General features: G+C 46.7%; 1 protein-coding gene across 1 annotated transcript in view; it reads left to right on the top strand.

Moving 5' to 3' along the window:
• The first annotated feature begins 9,889 nt into the window (after nucleotides 1-9,889).
• The window catches only part of SLC45A4 (solute carrier family 45 member 4), a 73,716-nt gene continuing 65,027 nt past the window's right edge, over nucleotides 9,890-18,578 (top strand). Inside the window, exon 1 of the mRNA XM_068396524.1 lies at nucleotides 9,890-10,030. The gene's annotated coding sequence lies outside the window, so the exon portion shown is untranslated. The remainder of the gene's footprint in view (nucleotides 10,031-18,578) is intronic.

Genomic DNA, 18,578 nt, shown 5'->3' with positions numbered 1-18,578 from the left:
CATTAACAGCACGGTTGCCAGAGGTCTGCTCCAACCAGCTCTGTATTTTTTGTCACGTCTCTATTGAAAGCAAAGGTCTGAACAGCTGTAAGTGTTCCTGGGGCTGGCTTCAAGCGCAGAATTCAGACAGAATTCAGAGAGCTGGAGCAAAACACAGCATCAGGTGTGCAAATGCAGCCTCTGCCTCCAAGCCCTGGAAATATTGAGGACTCCAGTTTCTAGGCTTGTCCCTGTCTCTGAATTTCACACCAGTTTTCTAAGGATGTGAGGTAGGTCGAGCAGCATGCCCCCTTTCCTGACAACTTTTAAATGTCTTGGCTTCAGCTGCATTTCAGAAGGAGATCAAAATCACAGAGAGGATGAAATGCTGCAAGTTTTTTAAAATAAGTGCTTAGAGGAGGAGGTTTGCAAGTGGCTCACCTGGAATATGGATTTTGTGGTATTTGATATGAGTAAATCCACTCAGTAGAGAGACCTTGTATCTGCTTAAACCACAGGAAAACATCTGATTGAAGTTTGCAGTCAACAGCAAGGCATAGACCTGTAGGAAGAAATCATTTGGGGGAACACTTCATTAGCAGTAAGCAGAGCAGGGCAGGGGGAAAGGAGTGAAAAAGCAGCGGTACAGCAGCCATCTCTCATTCCTGGGAAGTGAAGTTCAAAGCAAGCCAGAAGGATGACATGAAGCTGACATCCCCTATGAAACACACTCACCCCTCTCAGAAGAGGAAGAGTTTCTGCAGCAGGGTGATTGAAGATCAATACGAAAGAACCAGGCCATCTGACAGGTCATTTTCAGGACTATCTATCAGGAGAAAACAATCTAAATTTCATCTCAGTTCAGTTCGGTGCTCCATAGTCCCTGAATACTGCTCTGAACTTCTCCAGCTACAGTCCAACCCCAGCCTCACCAGACCACACTGAGAGGTTGTGGGGAACAGTGTTGCTCATCAGGGGTCAAAAAATAAACCCTAAAGGCAACATCATGGGCTTGCTGGGCATCTCAGAAGGGAGGTGAAAGACAGAGTGAACTATGGAGCCAGCGCCAGCAGGTCTCCAGTTCGGGTCTGATAGATGATAAGAAAAAATGAGAGGTGGCTGGTGCCTGTTCTGTACCTGTTGTATTGTTAAAAAGAGGATTTCTGTCTCCAAGGGCACTGACTGGCAATTTTTGAAAGGCATTTAAGAAAATAACAATTGTGAAAACATTTTTTCTGGCAGAATCTGCAACATATGCTTCTGGTCTGATCAAAACCACTAACGGGGAAAAAAATCAGACCGAGGAAAATACATGAAACTTTTGCCAGCTGTAAAAAAAAAATATTTTGTTCAAATTTGGAGCAATCCATTCAGGCCAGTTCTCTTTTAATCGGGACTGGGGAGGGTCTTTTTTTGGCAGAAATACAACAGATTACTTGACAGGAAAAATCCAAACTCCTCAAAAACATTTCTCCTGGTCTCTTCTCAGAGTTATCTGCAGCAACAGTGTTTCCCTGGGGAACTTGTTAAGCCTCCCAAATAACCTCATTGCTAGGAACTTTCTCTCTCTCAGTTTATTAACTTCTTCATCTTAATCCGTAACCTCATCTGCTCTCGAGGTTGTAAATAATCTCCATTCAAATAGCCACCTTCTGAGGTTCTGTTGTCTTTCTGTGCTCTGGCCCAGGCGAGTGGTAAGACGTCCTTACGGAGAGCACCTGTCTGCACCCAGCAGAAATGCATCGCCAGTCCAGAGAAATGGGCTGAGACTCATTCAAGGAGAAAGGATCTTTATTCCTGTTCTGACATATTCAGAAAACATTCCCTGCTGTGTTTGATTCACTTATAATAGGAGAAAAAAAAAAACAGTAATACAAAACTTTTGGTCCTACCGATGCAGCCCTGGGTCTTCGAGGTACTTAAGTTAGGAGCTTTGTCACCAGGCACCCCTTATAAATAAGGAAAGCAGCTGCTGAACTGATAGGATTGTCCAAGAAGAGCAGCAGGAAAGCACATCTCTATTACCTTCCCGGTGTCTTTGCTGTTGGCACAGTGTTCACACACAGAGCTCTACAAAGGAGCAGTTGCCACCTCCGGGTCCCCCTCCCACAGGTTGTGTCGTAGCCCTGGGAAGTGTTTGAGGAAGATGATGAAATTGCTTGAGAAGGAACTCGAAAGTGCAGATGTTTTTATAGGGGTCAGAAGTGAGAACTAGAGGGTGGCTTACCCTGGGAGAGACAATATTATATGAAAGGGCCTGACCATTATCTGCCAGCCTCCACAAGCTGAAACAAGGTTTGGGACTGTCATATGAGTCAATGTGTGTGGTTTATGCAGCAGAAAACTATTCCTTTTTTTATAGAATCATAGAATAATTTTGGTTGGAAAGGACCTTTAAGATCAAGTCCAACCATTAACCTAACACTGCCAAGCCCACCACTAAACCATGTCCCTAAGCACCACATCTACACATCTTTTAAATACCTCCAGGGGTGGTGACTCCACCACTTCCCTGGGCAGCCTGTTCCAATGCTTGACAACCCTTTTGGTGAAAAATTTTTTCCTGATATCCAATCTAAACCTCCCCTGGCGAGTCCAAGGAAGGGTAACGAAGCTGGTGAAGGATCTAGAGTACAAGTCTCATGAGGAGTGACTGAGGGAACTGGGGTTGTTTAGTCTGGAGAAAAGGAGGCTGAGGGGAGACCTTATCACTCTCTACAACTACCTGAAAGGAGGTTGTAGCGAGGCGAGTGTTAGTCTCTTCTCCCAGGTAACAAGTGAGAGGATTATGTAGGGTTTACCACCAAATCATCTAGATGAACTGACTCATCCTGAGCGTGTACAATCAGCAGATGAAAATGAAAGGAACAGTCTCTCCTCTTGGGAGAAACTGGCTTTTAAATCATTTTAGCCATGAAGTGAAACTAGACTGCAAGAACAGCAGTGTGCAGTATCCACACTGTGCTTCAGGTAGAGGGACTTCCCCAAATAAAACACTGCATCAAAATTAATGACTGGGGTGATATTCAGTTCTAGGAAAAGGGAAAACTTGTTGAACACAACTGTTTTGAGTTAATTCCAAAACTCGTGAATTTGTCACTTTTCACCCAACTTTTAGGGGGGGAAGTGATTAAAATAACCCTAAAAAAAAATCTCAGTATTTTGCTGGGGATTTTAATTTCCACTCCAATCAACTTTGGACTTTGGAAATGCATTTTAGTTTTTCCTCAAAGTTTGAAATTACTTTCACATGAAACACTTTGGGGTCTGCAGTTGTGTGGTTGTGTTTGGAAATTCAAGCAATTACATAAAAAGTATTCACCTAATTCGTTTCAGTTTCTCGGTCACAACTACAACAACAGTCTGCTCGGGGTTATTCTTGAAACTTGGGTTGCTTAAGTCATTTAAATAGATTTCTATTTCAGAAACAAAACGAGAGCCAACAATTTCACAATTAAAACCTCGAGGGCTACAAAACTTGGCTTCACCTAAGACTCTTAACATTGTTTTTATTATCTTAATCACTAAGTTCTTTACATACTAATTTTCCATCCCATTGCCAACCAGTGCCAATCCAACTCACTTTTCCATCACCCAGGTGAGTGTTACTCATGTTTTCAGGGGAATGTAAAAAAACCCTGAATATAGTCAGCACAACAGCGTCTATTTTTGCGGCTGCTCGTGGACTTCTGCTAACACTGAGTCATCGCTGCAGAAGTCACTAGCTCAGGTGTAGCTCCTTCTGAGTTGTTTCCTAGGCTTTTCCAAAAATACAGACAACACTGCTGGGTTTTGCAGATGCAGTTCTCGTGACACAGGGCTAAACAATTTGCAATCCTGTCTATGCTGGGACCCAGAATATTGCAAACACCAATTAGGTATGTGACTGATTAGGCAAGATGAGATAAATCACAACACGTGGTTGTAACAGGCCTTAGCAGAGCAAAGAGTAAAGCGAGTCCTCCAGGAAGGCAATACAGGCTTCAGGTCCCACCTGGGTGATCAAAACAGACGTGCCCAATAGCACCTGCACAGCTTAAATCCAGCTGTAGCTAAAAGGCTGCAAAACAAGAAGGCAGCGTGAATAGGGATAAACGCTCAGTTAACCAAAAGTCACCTTTTAGTGTCTAGAGCTATAGACTAAGCATTTGTGTTGTGACCAGATAAAATACGATATATCATTCTGCACTGAACTAGACCAACTGGCTATCATCTATAAATTAATCCATGAAACGTTGTGTTGTTATGAGCAAGCATTAAGGAATGAAGATCTCTCAGGTGAAACTTGAGTAAAGTTGGCTTTCTAGCAGGCTGCAGGAGGCTGTACAGCCAGAAAAACAACTGGCCTTTTTTTCTGGATTCACCAGTGTAAACTGGCGATAATACTGGCCAGCTTTCACCAGGGTAAGGCTAATGTGATTGAAGTCACTCGAAAATCATCTCAGACTTAAAACAGCCTCCTGTATCTCAGGTGTTGGTTCAGGGTTTTGGTTCATTGCAAATACAATGTACTCGGCACTGGTGAGGCCACACCTCGAATACTGTGTTCAGTTTTGGGCCCCTCACTACAAGAAAGACATTGAGGTGCTGCAGCGAGTCTAGAGAAGGGCAACAAAGCTGGTGAAGGGTCTGGAGAACAAGTCTTATGAGGAGCGGCTGAGGGTACTGGGTTGTTTAGCCTGGAGAAAAGGAGGCTGAGGGGAGACCTTATTGCTGTATACAAATACCTGAAAGGAGGTTGTAGCGAGGAGGGTCTCTTCTCCCAAGTAACAAGCGATAGAACAAGAGGAAATGGCCTCAAGTTGCACCAGGGGAGGTTTAGATTGGATATCAGGAACAATTTCTTCACTGAAAGGATTATCAAGCATTGGAACAGGCTGCCCAGGGAAGTGGTGGAGTCACCATCCCTGAAGGAATTTAAAAGACGGGTAGATTTGGTGCTGAGGGACATGGTTTAGTGGTGGGCTTGGCAGTGCTGGTTAACGTTGGACTTGATGATCTTAAAGGTCCTTTCCAACAAAAACGATTCTATGATTCTATGAAAATGTACCCATTTTTCAGTTTGGCTTTGAGCAAAAATAGAGAGACCAAAGTACAAATATCCCTGTGCAGCAACGGAAACCTCATAAGCATCGTAGTCATGGTTTAATATGAGGCAGCTCGGAAGGAAAACTGACTAATCTCTGCTCATTGCCCAAGCAAAGAGAAACAGAAAGAGTAAATAGCACTAAAAAAGTGAGAGGTTCTGGTCTCTCTGTTGCAAGGGAAGAAGTGACTGAACTGAACAAGCCCTGCAGTTCTCAAATGCTGCCTAGCAGCATTTTAACTGCTCTCGGCGCTTCAGTGAGGACTGAAAGCCGCTGTTCTTGAAGGCCTGTCAAGTCATCCCTTGTCAACTATAAACAGCACTGGAGCTTAACTCCTCGCAGTTTTATTGTGAAGATAATTACAGACCACATAAATTCGAGAGGCAGGCTAATTTTTGCAGCTGTTAATACCACGTTTTAGCTGTGCAAACCAGGAAAATAATGATGGGAAACTCTCATTCTTCAAGGCATGAACTCACAATGAGACCTCACAAGTGGCAGCAGCAGCAGACACATCTTATAGCCTGTATCAACATCTTGCCAACATAACTGCTATCAGCTTGAGTCTCCACCATCAGCCGTTTGTTTTCCATATGGGGATGGCGTGGAAAGGTATAGCTACTGCTTTTACTCCAGGTTTCATCCCAGGGGAAAGGCAGAGACCCTACACCTGAACTGCCCTGTTGACATTGCTCTAGGGTGACATGAGCCAACCGGCTCCAGATGGGTAAACGTTGGGCAGGAAACAGGGCAAAGGACTGGGTCATGCTCTATATCTGCAGGTCCTGTCTGAAGCTATTTGGCTCTCAGAATTCAATTTTGGCTACCACAGGCAACCTGAATTGACCAGCAAATCTGCCTGTCTGGGTCCCAGTCACAAACTCACACGTAGTATCCTGCTGTCCATGGCTTGTCTGCATCCAGACAAAATATCTTCGGTTGGGTTGCGGAGAGTCTACAGCCCTCATCTGACAGGCAGAAACCAGAAGCATCCCAATGCTTTTAGGGGGAAAGGGAAAAAAAAGCATCAGGGGAAAAGGGCCATTTTACACAGCCATTAAAGTTCCAGCTTGATGACAGCATATATTGGGGGAGGGTGGGAAGAAGGATAAACAGCAGTTTCAAGCCCAGAGCATGGGTTTCCCATCAGATATTTCACTCTCTGTCAGAGATACCCTAGAGATAAGTTACACGCCAAATGTGTAAAAGTTGAGACTCATTTTTCATGTTCTGTTTACAAGTGTCCTGGCTTGGAGACTCACCTGGGCTTCTGGATGCTCAGATTTGCTTCAAGTCTGGCCTCAGGCTTCCCAAACCCATGGCCACTCCCCATTAGGAGACACCTCTATGAGTTGGCTCTGTCAAACGTCATTAAGTCTGAAAGCAAGTCAAAACAATCCTGTGGGTTTTTGTCCATCCAGATGAAGAATTACCTTTTTTTTTTTTTTTAAAGTCACAGCTTTCAAAGGATTTAGGAGCAGCAGCGGTCTCATGAGGTTTGGATAATCTAGGAATCCCTGTGTTTCATACAAAGCAATTCACACTAGATCTGAATGCTGGCAAACAGTCAGCTAAATCCATTATCGCATGATAATGCTCAAACATTTCATTAATTCCTCACCAGCTGTCCTCTGCTCCCTCACCCCTTTCATCATACAAACATTTCTTTAAGCGTCTGAGGGAGGAGAGAGGGAGGATCAGACGCAGCCTCGTAAAATTCCTTCACCCGCTTTGCCGGCGGCATGTTATTTCTTTTGACACGCATGTATCGGGGGTGTTGTTTGTTTGGCTTGGCTAGATGGTAAATTTTCATAACAATTTTGTAAGCCAAGTACCTGTGAAATGGAGTAGAGAGAACTCACAGCAGCTTGTTGATGGTCCTGCTGTCTGGTTAATTAACATATCTCATTAAATAGGGAAGACCCCTTGCTCTAATTTCTATGCCAAAACAGAGGGCAGGGCTTTTAGAGCAGGATATTGCTCTTCAGTGTTCAGAGGTCCCATAGATACATATATTTTTTTGAAGTCCTTGGGTGCTGCATGCAAATAAACCCGTGGAAGGACGGATAAGTGAGAGATCCGTACCTTGGGGGTTTCTCCAACTACACGACTCACAAAATGGAAACATGTATAATAAGAGTCATACAGAGATTTTAAGGTGACTTCTGGATGCTTTCTTTAGAGAAAGCTCCCGCTGAAGCGCCTCAACTCGCTACTCATTGCCTAGGGTCACACCGAGGAATGGCACTCACAAACACCACCCTGACCCACTAAAGGTAGACCCTCACAACCTCCAGGAAGGAGCGCATGTCTCCAACCTCGCTCTCAACCACAGTTTAGGGGTTTTTCTCCCAGCCCCACAAACATCAGCCCCTCTCCCGGGCAAACGTAGCACACGTCTGGACAACACATCAGTCTCTTGACTGACACTCACTTCTCTCCTGCCAAGACTTAAGGATGCGTTTATTTATTATGGGTTAAATATTTGGAGCTGAGTAAGAACCTCAGAGGGAAAAGGTGGGTCTGCTTCCTTGGATTATTTTTTTTCACCCCCTCACTCTCATTATAAAAAATCAGATTTTTTTGAACTAAAATGTTTGTTTTATGGAAAATTACCCTTTCTGACTGTAGACTCAGCTAAGGGCTGACAACAACTCTCAAGCAAAAATCACATGAGGAAATAGAATGGAGAAATATCTGGACACGTCTGGACATGTCTGGACATTGCTGGAAGGGGTCAAAAAAGTCAGGGCGAGGTGAGGATCGTGCTTCGCCACAACGGCAGGCAACAAAAGGACCAAAAAAAGTATTTTTTTCAGGTATTTTGAAGGGAAGTGCCAATATATCAGGTAGCCAAAGCTGCCACAAATTTATGGGTAACAAGAAGCACATTTTAGAAGTTGTAACTACACTCACATCTTGACAACCCTACGTAGTGATTTCAGTTGTGTTAGGGTCTCTCATAATTTCTACTAAAGCCTTTTCTCTTACCATGAGTCATTAGACTTTTCTACTACTATAAATATAGGTATATTTTGTTTCTTCTGTGGAATAAACTTTAATGTTCTGTTAAGCTCTACTACATACATTCAGTTATGAAATAATGGATGTTGTTTTACTGTCAAGAGTAGGTGTTACACTGGGCTGTCATCGGCTTTATCTTTACTACGTGGCTAATCAAGAGAATTATTTGGCCATATTTTTCCAAAAAGCTAACAATGTCGTTATTGATATTTATAAATATCAGTAGTATGTCAAAATAAACCATCATTCTTTGAACAGATTTTGGGAATCCTCACCAGAGGATGGTTAATTTAGGGAGTTGTGGATGATTGTGGTCATGCACGCTTTTCAGTCCTTGGTCTGAATCAGCCTAAAAATAAATACATATTGATAAGAGCATTCTAGAATAAAAGATTAATGTCATATTTTTTTTTGTTTGTTTTTTTAGGGCTTGCAATGACAGTGTTTTTGTTAGACTCAAGACTCATAATGCTTTTTAATAGTGCATAGATGTGTACAGTTCTTCCATTTTGCCTTCTGTGGTTTTCCTTTTTCTTAAGTCTGGTATGCTTCGTGGTTTATTTATTCATGAGCTGCAGAGAAAGAAGTTCCCAATAAAAAAAAAATTGTTTTGGAATATATACTTAACGGCATGTCAAGAAACAAAAAACAATTACACTTATGCAACATAACGTGCATTTTTACATGCCACTCACACGCTACTTTATGCATCCCCGGTTTATGTAAGTAATGAAAATTAAATATTACGCTACCCTGCCCAATGCAGTCAGCACAATTAAGGCTAGGAGACCTAAGTAATTGGGAATAAAAAACCACACGCCTGTGCTAAAAAATTATGGTCTTTTATGGCATGTTTGCAGGGGGTGTTTACAATGTGGCAGTACTATGGTTGCAATCAGGACTTAAGCGTTTTAATCTCCTGGAGGTTGCTATACGTTATCTATTGAGGGTTGTATACGTGACGAATGCTAATTGCGTGCTGAATGCTAATTGCACCCTTGCACAGAGCAGGCGATGGCTACCTGGAACAGCACACCCCATTAAAGCGCTAGGCTGGATGTGTGGAGAGGAGGTTCACGGCCTCCGCCAGGTGTGGCAAGGTGGGGAGGCAGGATGGCACCTTGCGTGTAGCCAAACCTGAGGAAAACGTGTTATTTTTCCTCACGATGAAGGAAAATTTTGACAATTTTGGGCTGATGTGTTTGCGGTAGGGAAGGGTGTCGACTCCAGCGCTTCCCAAGTCGTTAGTTTGGAGTTGCACTTGGCACAACTGTTGGGACAGGGCAGAGGGGCTCCGCGCCATGTCGCCACCGAGTTTCTGTGGAAAACGCGCTCTGCCTCGGTGGGGGCTGAGCGGGCGGGCGGCCCCCAACCGCCCTCAGGTCGCCGCTCTGCGACTTAACGGGCCAAGAACTCCCCTTCGGCCCCGGGACAGGTGCCGGCGGGCACCGCTCGTCCTTGGGCTCGTCCAAGGGCCCCTCCTTGTCCCCCCCCCCCCGGCAGCGGGAACGACCGTTACACCTGACCCGCCCGCGCTGCCGCCCGCCGCCGCTCCCCTCAGGTGGGCGCGCGCCCCCCGCCCCTGCGGGGAAGCCTCGGCGCCCCTGTAGCCCGCCCGCCTGTCGCCATAGCAACGCCCCCCGCCCGCGGCCACCTCCCCCCCCTCCCCCCTCTGGCCACGCCCCCTCGCTGCATATTCATGACCCCCGGCGCGGGGAGGGGGCGGAAGCGGAAGCGGGAGACGGTTTCCGAGGAGCCCGGTATAAAGCGGCCGCTGGTGCCTGGTGCTGCCGCCGCGCTCGTGCCGCCGTGAGGGAACGCGCCCCTCCCTCCTCCTTCCCCCCCACCCTCCCCGCCGGCTGCCGCGGCCGCCTCCCGGCACCGCCGCCTCCCCCGCCGCACGGAGCAGGTCCCGGGTGCAGGGGGAGACCCGGGGGCAGGTAAGGGGGGCGGCGGGCGAGGGGACTCGGGAGGGGCGGTTGGACCTCGGGGCGGGGGGTGGCTGAGCTGTGAGGAGGGGGGTGTGGGGTGAGGGAGAGGAGGAGGTGAAGGTGAGGAAGGGTTTGGGTGAGGGAGAGGAGGAGGTGAAGGTGAGGAAGGGCTTGGGGGGAGGGAGAGGAGGAGGAGGTGAAGGTGAGGAAGGGCTTGGGGGGAGGGAGAGGAGGAGGAGGTGAAGGTGAGGAAGGGCTTGGGGGGAGGGAGAGGAGGAGGAGGTGAAGGTGAGGAAGGGCTTGGGGGGAGGGAGAGGAGGAGGAGGTGAAGGTGAGGAAGGGCTTGGGGGGAGGGAGAGGAGGAGGAGGTGAAGGTGAGGAAGGGCTTGGGGGGAGGGAGAGGAGGAGGAGGTGAAGGTGAGGAAGGGCTTGGGGGGAGGGAGAGGAGGAGGAGGAGGTGAAGGTGAGGAAGGGCTTGGGGGGAGGGAGAGGAGGAGGAGGAGGTGAAGGTGAGGAAGGGCTTGGGGGGAGGGAGAGGAGGAGGAGGAGGAGGTGAAGGTGAGGAAGGGCTTGGGGGGAGGGAGAGGAGGAGGAGGAGGAGGTGAAGGTGAGGAAGGGCTTGGGGGGAGGGAGAGGAGGAGGAGGAGGAGGTGAAGGTGAGGAAGGGCTTGGGGGGGAGGGAGAGGAGGAGGAGGAGGAGGTGAAGGTGAGGAAGGGCTTGGGGGGAGGGAGAGGAGGAGGAGGAGGAGGTGAAGGTGAGGAAGGGCTTGGGGGGAGGGAGAGGAGGAGGAGGAGGAGGTGAAGGTGAGGAAGGGCTGGGGGGGAGGGAGAGGAGGAGGAGGAGGAGGTGAAGGTGAGGAAGGGCTTGGGGGGAGGGAGAGGAGGAGGAGGAGGAGGTGAAGGTGAGGAAGGGCTGGGGGGGAGGGAGAGGAGGAGGAGGAGGAGGTGAAGGTGAGGAAGGGCTTGGGGGGAGGGAGAGGAGGAGGAGGAGGAGGTGAAGGTGAGGAAGGGCTTGGGGGGAGGGAGAGGAGGAGGAGGAGGAGGTGAAGGTGAGGAAGGGCTTGGGGGGAGGGAGAGGAGGAGGAGGAGGTGAAGGTGAGGAAGGGCTTGGGGGGAGGGAGAGGAGGAGGAGGAGGTGAAGGTGAGGAAGGGCTTGGGGGGAGGGAGAGGAGGAGGAGGAGGTGAAGGTGAGGAAGGGCTTGGGGGGAGGGAGAGGAGGAGGAGGAGGTGAAGGTGAGGAAGGGCTTGGGGGGAGGGAGAGGAGGAGGAGGAGGTGAAGGTGAGGAAGGGCTTGGGGGGAGTGATGAGGGGCTGGTGAAGGTAAGGGAGACAAGGGGCTGTGGAAGTTGAGGAAGGGTTTGGGGTGAGGGAGAGAAGGGGCTGTGGAAGTTGAGAAAGGGTTTGGGGTGAGGGAGATGAGTTGAAGGTGTGGGAGAGGAGGGGCAGGTGAAGGTGGGGAAGTGTTTGGGGAGAGGGAGAGGAGGGGCTGGTGAAGGTGAAGTGTTTGGGGAGAGGGAGACAGGCTGATGAGGGTGAGGAAGGGTTTGGGGTGAGGGAGAGGAGTTGAAAGCGAGGAAGGGTTTGGGGGGAGTGTGATGAGGGGCTGGTGAGGGAGATGGGCTGGTGAGGAAGGGTTTGGGGTGAGGGAGATGAGTTGAAGGTGGGGGAGATGAGGGGCTGGTGAGGAAGGGTTTGGGGTGAGGGAGATGAGTTGAAGGTGGGGGAGATGAGGGGCTGGTGAGGAAGGGTTTGGGGTGGGGGAGATGAGGGGCTGGTGAGGAAGGGTTTGGGGTGAAGGAGATGAGGGGCTGGTGAGGAAGGGTTTGGGGTGAAGGAGATGAGGGGCTGGTGAGGAAGGGTTTGGGGTGAAGGAGATGAGGGGCTGGTGAGGAAGGGTTTGGGGTGAAGGAGATGAGGGGCTGGTGAGGAAGGGTTTGAAGAGTTGTGGGTGGGACTGAGGGTAAGGAGAGGCTGAGAAGACTTTGGGTGAAGGAGTTATGGTTCTGGAGAGGTGAAAAAGGGATGGGAAGCTTTGGGAGGAGGGAAATGTGAGGGTGCAGAGGGAGGAGAAAAGGGATGAGAAATGATGACAGTGAGATGAGGGAGATGCGGGGCTGCAGAGGTGGAAGTTGGAAAGGGTTGAGCTCTATGGTGAGTGATTGGGCTGAAGGAGATGTGGGGCTGCAGAGGTTGGGAAGGGATGAAGAATGAATGGTAGGATGAGTAAAGTGGGGTCAGAGAGGCTTGACTGGGGTGTCTGGGGCGGTAAGTCCTAATGAGGTAAAGATGGGATCAGAAAGTCCTAATGAGGTGAAGATGGGATCCCAACCCTTCACCTTTGGGATTATGTTGGGTGGTGAGTATTGTGGAAGAGGACTTGACAAAGGGACCACAGATGAAAATTAGTGTAGCTTTTCAGACTATTAAGCTTCACTAGTCTGCTATTTGAATAATTCCACACTTAACCTGTAACCTGATCTCAATGCTTTACCATAAAACAGTTGGGTCTCACCCCACCTAGTCTGATATGATGGTGAGTACTGGCAGAAGAAATTACTTAGCACTTAACTCTTAAATGTCCTGTGAAAGCTGCAGTTTTCCTTAAGATCATGTTATCAGTGATTTGAAGCTCTAAGATACCCTAATTCAGCACCTTTAGCAGGTGCAGAAACTGTGTTTGATGTTGAAAAATACTCTCCCTGTGGGGCAGTTCTCTGTTGTAGTGACTGGCCTCTGGTATTCTCTATGTATAGAGGAAAAAAACAAGGGGGGGGAAAACATCTAGCCAAGGCTCTGACTTCACCCTGGGTGTAGTGAGTGAATCAATGTTGCTAGAGCTTGGCTAACACAGCAAGTTACATATGGGAAAGGACAGGAAAGATGTTGCAGGATGTTGAATGTTGAACAGGGGAGGTGGTTTCTCCTTCGGGAAAGGAGACATATTATGAGAAGTGGACCTACAGGGATGGGCAGCGCTGTAAGTGCAGAGCACAGACAGGTAACTGCAGCATTATGAGGGTTCGTGACAAGAAATGGCACCGTCACAGCAAGTGTCCTTACTGCTCTGTAAAAACTGCTCCAGTAGGATCTGCATCGTGTTCCACTGCCTCTATCAGACAGTGCTACTAAAATATTTAAGGAAATATGGCTTGAGGTTAAAGAACGAACGAGCTGGTGAATACTTGGTTTCCCTCTAGAAGTCAGGCTTTTTCGTAAGTATCTGGCAGAAGTGGTTGCTGATGTGATTGCACTGACATAGCTTGCGTACACCTTCTTCCCCCACACCAGTATTGCAAAAGATAAGGTCCTCCTCGCTTGGTTTGTTTAATGATTATACTGGATTGATGAAATGTTTAACAGGCCTAATTTTTCCCTTCCTAAATAATGAAAGGGGCTTCAGATAAGAGATTAAGGTATTTAGTTGACACACTGGCTATTAATGCTTCCAGAGGTACTTTTTACTGTAAGTTTGACAACGTGACACTACCTTAAACTCAAACTGCATCCAGTAGTCCAAAGGCATCCAAAACCATCCATGAGTTCCCATGTCTGTCAAAGGTAGTGGCAGCTGCTGTCTTGGAAGTGAGAGCTTCATTCCTGTATTAATGAGATTAAATTGGGTATTTAAGGGTGTTTTCATGACAAAATAACAATTTCCATGATGTAATGGATGGGATCAGTGGAACAACTTCTATTTTAGTTAGCTGTTTGTAATATCAGAGGCCAGTTTACATGGGTTGGCTCATGCCTCTGAGCAAGTAAATGATAGCAGTTCTTGCACTCAATTATGTATGACTGAGGCATCTCCACCAAAATTGAAAACGTATGGTTCTATAGATAACCCTCTTGCATAATGTGTGTTAACTCCTGCAGGAACCTGCTGCTCTGGGGGTTTGAGAAAGGAACGAGCAGTATCTGCTGATGTGATCTTGTTTGGATGCTATGGGGACTGCTTGCAATTGAAAGCAGTCCTCTCCCTCAAAGCTGAAATGTCTTAGCAATTCAGTTTCTTTTAAATACACTTGTATTGTACTGCCTTAAGCTGACAAAGGAGGATGTCTTCTGCTGGAGGTGTCCTTCACTAGAGGTGAGGGGGTGGTTACACTGACATAGCTGGTGAACTTGCTGCTCCTTCTGTGTCATGTTACAACAAAATTCATTAAGTGCAACTTAGTTCATGTGCCTTTTGGGTGAGGCAATGCAAGTGCAATGTTTACGTGGCTTCCAATGAAGCATGGTGTAACTGACTGAAACAATACACAGGCTTGTCTGTCTAAATACATGTGGCCTAAACTTTTCAAACTGAAACAAGTGTGTAGCCTGTTTGAGGAGCTTTCTGAAGCAACTGCCTTCATCCTGCCATGTGGAAATACAGGCTCTGAGGAGCCTGGAGAAAGCAGGCTGAATTTGGACCCATCTCACAAGGCTGTGCCCTCAGAGGTTAATTACCTTTAAACTCAGTCCAGTCCTGGATTCACTGGCAGCTAGAAAGTTGGGTCTAGGTAATTTAATATTGCTCCATTTGTGTGTTAAGGCTGGAATGAGTGGACTCTGCCTCTATCCCTGTATAAACTTGTTTTAGAAATGATCCATCTAAAACCTATGAGAATACTACCATTGGATGGTACCTGCAGTGTGTTTCAGCAGTGAAACTGCATCTAACATTCAAAAAACCTTCTTGAAGTCAAAATGTGTTGCCAACTGAGTAGCTTAGAAAAGATGTGTAAGCTTTGGGAGATGTCTTATAAATGCCTAGGTGGGAAGCCAATGGCTGAAATGACCTACTAGCTGCTAGGTGATGCCTGCAGTTGTGAATACAGTTGCATGTGACACTTCTGTACTTCCAGCGGATGCTGATTTAAGCAATGAACAGTTTCTTTACATACTAGTGTTTGATCTTGTCTAGCTTCATCTGTAAAACCTGCCTGTGATGTACTGCAGTTGTTCTTAGATGAACACCTCATGACTTCAAGCTTCAATTCCTAGAGTAGGTAAGCCAGTTTCACCCATGGTATGTGGGCACCTCTCCTTGCGTGTTATCCAAAAGCAGTGAAATCCTTTCACACAGCCCATCACAGAAGCTGCAGCTGGCAGTCTGCACCTCTGCTGTTACTCCTAACAGTAGAAGCCACCCCAAAATACTTGCATCAAATGATTGAGCAGTGTGTGTTGAGCAACAGTGCACACGCGATGGTGTCATGCTTGAGATAAAAACAAGCTTCACTTGCTCTTCAGACCAACTTTAAGGTGACGGTTAGTGTGACAGCATGCTGAACAGAGCTACTCGAGTTGAAATGGGGCTTTCCAGTTGACCTGCCAGGAGAGCTGCTGTGGAAGTGATGAGGCTGGCATGTGATAGAGGGGGAACCTTTAGCAGCTTGAGAGTAACTGGGAACATGAAGAACTGTTTGTGCTGCACTTTAGTTTTGCAAGCGTCACTCCCATGACCTTTACCTGTAATACTTGCAGGATCCCACGCTGTGACCCGTTCCAGCTATAGGTGTAAGATTAATCAAAACTACACTGACAATGGCATAGCCTTGTGTTCAGTTGTTGCCATTAGCAAAGGCTTAACCGATCTGATAATTATTCCATTAGAGCTCCTGCTCCTTCCACTTGCAAGCACATTGTCAGCCTTACTAAACAGCTTCCATTCAACAGTGTGGTTAACTCGGGGAATACAGAATGCAATGATTGTCACTTGGCTTAATATACCAGCGCTAAACTGGTATGAATTCTTGAAACAATACTTTTCCTAAGCAGAGCATTACTCCTGCCTAGTAGCTGCTTTAACGAGTCCAATAAACTTTATAGGGGAGCTGTGTATTTAAGCTGCCATACGGAAGCAGAAAACACAAATGATTCTGGCAAATTCAGTTGCCAGAAAGCTGAAGCAGAATGCCTGCTGCCAGGGTGAGTGACACCATGTGTGTAGCTTGACAGATAGCTGGTGTTTCAGTGTGAGAGTCACCTTCCAGATGGGAGATCCTGGACAGCCCAGAAACCAAGCCTGGAAGCAGACACTGTTAAGCTGTGGAGCTCTGTGCTGTGAACTAAAGACTTTACGTGCACTCGGTAAGCTGCTGCTGGTCAGGTGACTGTTTTACAGTCAGCAGCTTATCAGTTACCCACACATCTTGCATTTGGGTCACAGCCCTACTCTGAGTAACCACCCAAAACTTCCACTAGTAAAGGATATTATATCTTCCAGCTGGGACTGTGAGAGTCTCTTGAATCCAAGCACGGAATAATTATTGCTATCCTCAATAAACTGGTTCTGCTTCTGTATCACAATTCACTCCTCCAAGTGGAATAAGATACTCTGCATGAAAAAGAGCTGAGTTCATACTATTAAATCTAGACCTCTGATACGGTTGCCGGAGACTGAATTTGCTTCAAGCTAAAAGCTGAACTTTAGGCATCTCAGCAATGGATTCAGAGCACTGCAGTGTCTGAGTCACTGAGAGGTTTGTGTGCTGTGAACTGCCATCTTAGGGAAACTGGCACACAGTAGCTTAACTAAAGCCCCTTAGTGCTGGTATTTCCAACAAGTGCTGTGAAGTCATTTAGACTGCAACTGGCATACTGCATTATAACAACTCGGGGGAAGCAGCCAGGTTTTCTCATCAAACTTGCTCTTGGCAAGGGGCTCTGGCAAGCATGAGGACACAAGGCTTTCAGTGGGTAGTGATTTGGTTTGGTTTAGGAGCTGCTTTGCACTTTGGTTTGGCTCTTGCTGGCACATAGTCTGCTAGAATGTGAATCTTGATATATAAGTGATGGGAAGTTGGTCTCCACAACATGGACAACTAATAAAACTCTTAAAACCCAGTTACAGCTGGGGAAGACCTGCTTCCCAGGACTCTTGTCTATGAAGGGTATAGGCTATTAAACTAGTCTCTTTAGCTTTAAGACAGCTGGCTGGCTTGACACTTTAGGCTTGACTAGCAGTGTTTTGCGGTGTTATATGAAGACTGACTAATCTGGGGGCCTGACATGCTCTGGGAGTGCGTTGAGACCTACTTTCCTTGCAAGATTGAAATTGTCAGTCAATAGCTGCTACTCATGTAGCAAGGCATAAAAGGGTAGGAGGTAAACAAAACTAAGCCCTAAGGAATAGACTGGAGATGCTTTTAAAAATCTTAGCAAGGTGTAAATAGCAGTAGGAAAGTATTACCAGTGACTTGTTTTGCTAAACTATATCTGAAGTGGATTTTATCAATGTTCTGGGGAGAACAAGACTGGTGCTCTTAGCAGAGCAGAGAGAGAACCTAGTTTCCTCATCTTGTTTTAAATGAGAGCTCTAATGTTTTTGTTACTGAAATTGAAACCCGTGTTATGCTGACCCTGCATATTTTCTGTCCTCTGCTGGCTGGCCTGGACTACTTCTGCATGCAGTATAGCTCATTTATTTTGGAGACTTGAAAACAAGCCATTATCACCCTTCGGTGCCAGATAAATAAATGATCTAACTGGGGGCTGAACTCAAAGTGCTCTTTTACAAAAGCACAACTGCATATCACGCTTATCGTCTTCATTCTGTCCTTGAATATATGATCAGTCTTCCTGGACCATGTTCAGAAACCAGTGGCTTAACCCAACGAGCGATGACTACAGAACAGTCAAGATTTTTGTGCCACTTAATTTCCTATCATCACTTAATATGCAGCAAGCAGTCTTCCAGAATACACTTAATCTGAGTGCTGTTTAACCTACAACTTGGTTATCAGTCATGTGGGAGTACAAATAGGAGGAACAGGAATCAACTATGAAAATAGTCTCGATGCTGGATCTTTGCTTCCAGGTAACAAGAGCTTCAGGGTTTTATAGTGGTGTTTTTTGTTGTTTTTTTTTTTTGTGGGGAGGGAGAAGGCATGCATGCAGGGTAAAAATACTTCTCTTTTACAAGGGGAATATCTGAACAAGTACACTGGCCTGTGCAGTCTGGCTCTGGCTACTCCCAGAGGAGTGATTTGACAGTCTGAACTATTGCTCCTTAGAGTAATGTGGCTGGCCAGCTAACTCCCAAGAGTTCAAAAAATAACCCAAAACAAATGCACAACTTGATTTAACACTAACATCCAGTGCACGTCCTGTTTGCTGTCTGAAATGTATCTGGGGGAATCAGCTCATGATGTGGGTTTGTTCTTCTTGGCTCTTGTTCTGCTCCTAACTTTGGTGTAGAACAGGAAAAGGCTTACACTTCTCAGTGCAGGAGTTACCCTGATTGTTTCCAACATCATAGCATTTGTGTGGCTCTGGGTGCTATTCACACTGGTTGTCACAGCCTAAAAGTCAAAACATTTAGCTCCTTCAGCTGAAAAGGGGAGTGACTTGACAGTTATCTGTACCCTTCGTGTTCCTACAGTTATTGCTGGCCTTACAGTTGGAGCTTTTTCTGCTGCTTTGCTTTCAAAACGCCTTTTGAATTCGTCATCTTCCAGGTATGGTCTGTTCAAAACTCTCAATATGCAGCTGCACAGTAGTAGATCTCAGTCTACTGGAGAAATGGCATTGAACCAGATAACACGTGTCCTCTTCTAGATGGTCACTCTGG

Source organism: Nyctibius grandis, chromosome 3 (assembly GCF_013368605.1).
Source record: "Nyctibius grandis isolate bNycGra1 chromosome 3, bNycGra1.pri, whole genome shotgun sequence".
Classification (NCBI taxonomy): domain Eukaryota; kingdom Metazoa; phylum Chordata; class Aves; order Nyctibiiformes; family Nyctibiidae; genus Nyctibius; species Nyctibius grandis.
The sequence above is the reverse complement of the archived record's forward strand: the minus strand, read 5'-3'. Positions and strand labels throughout refer to the sequence as shown.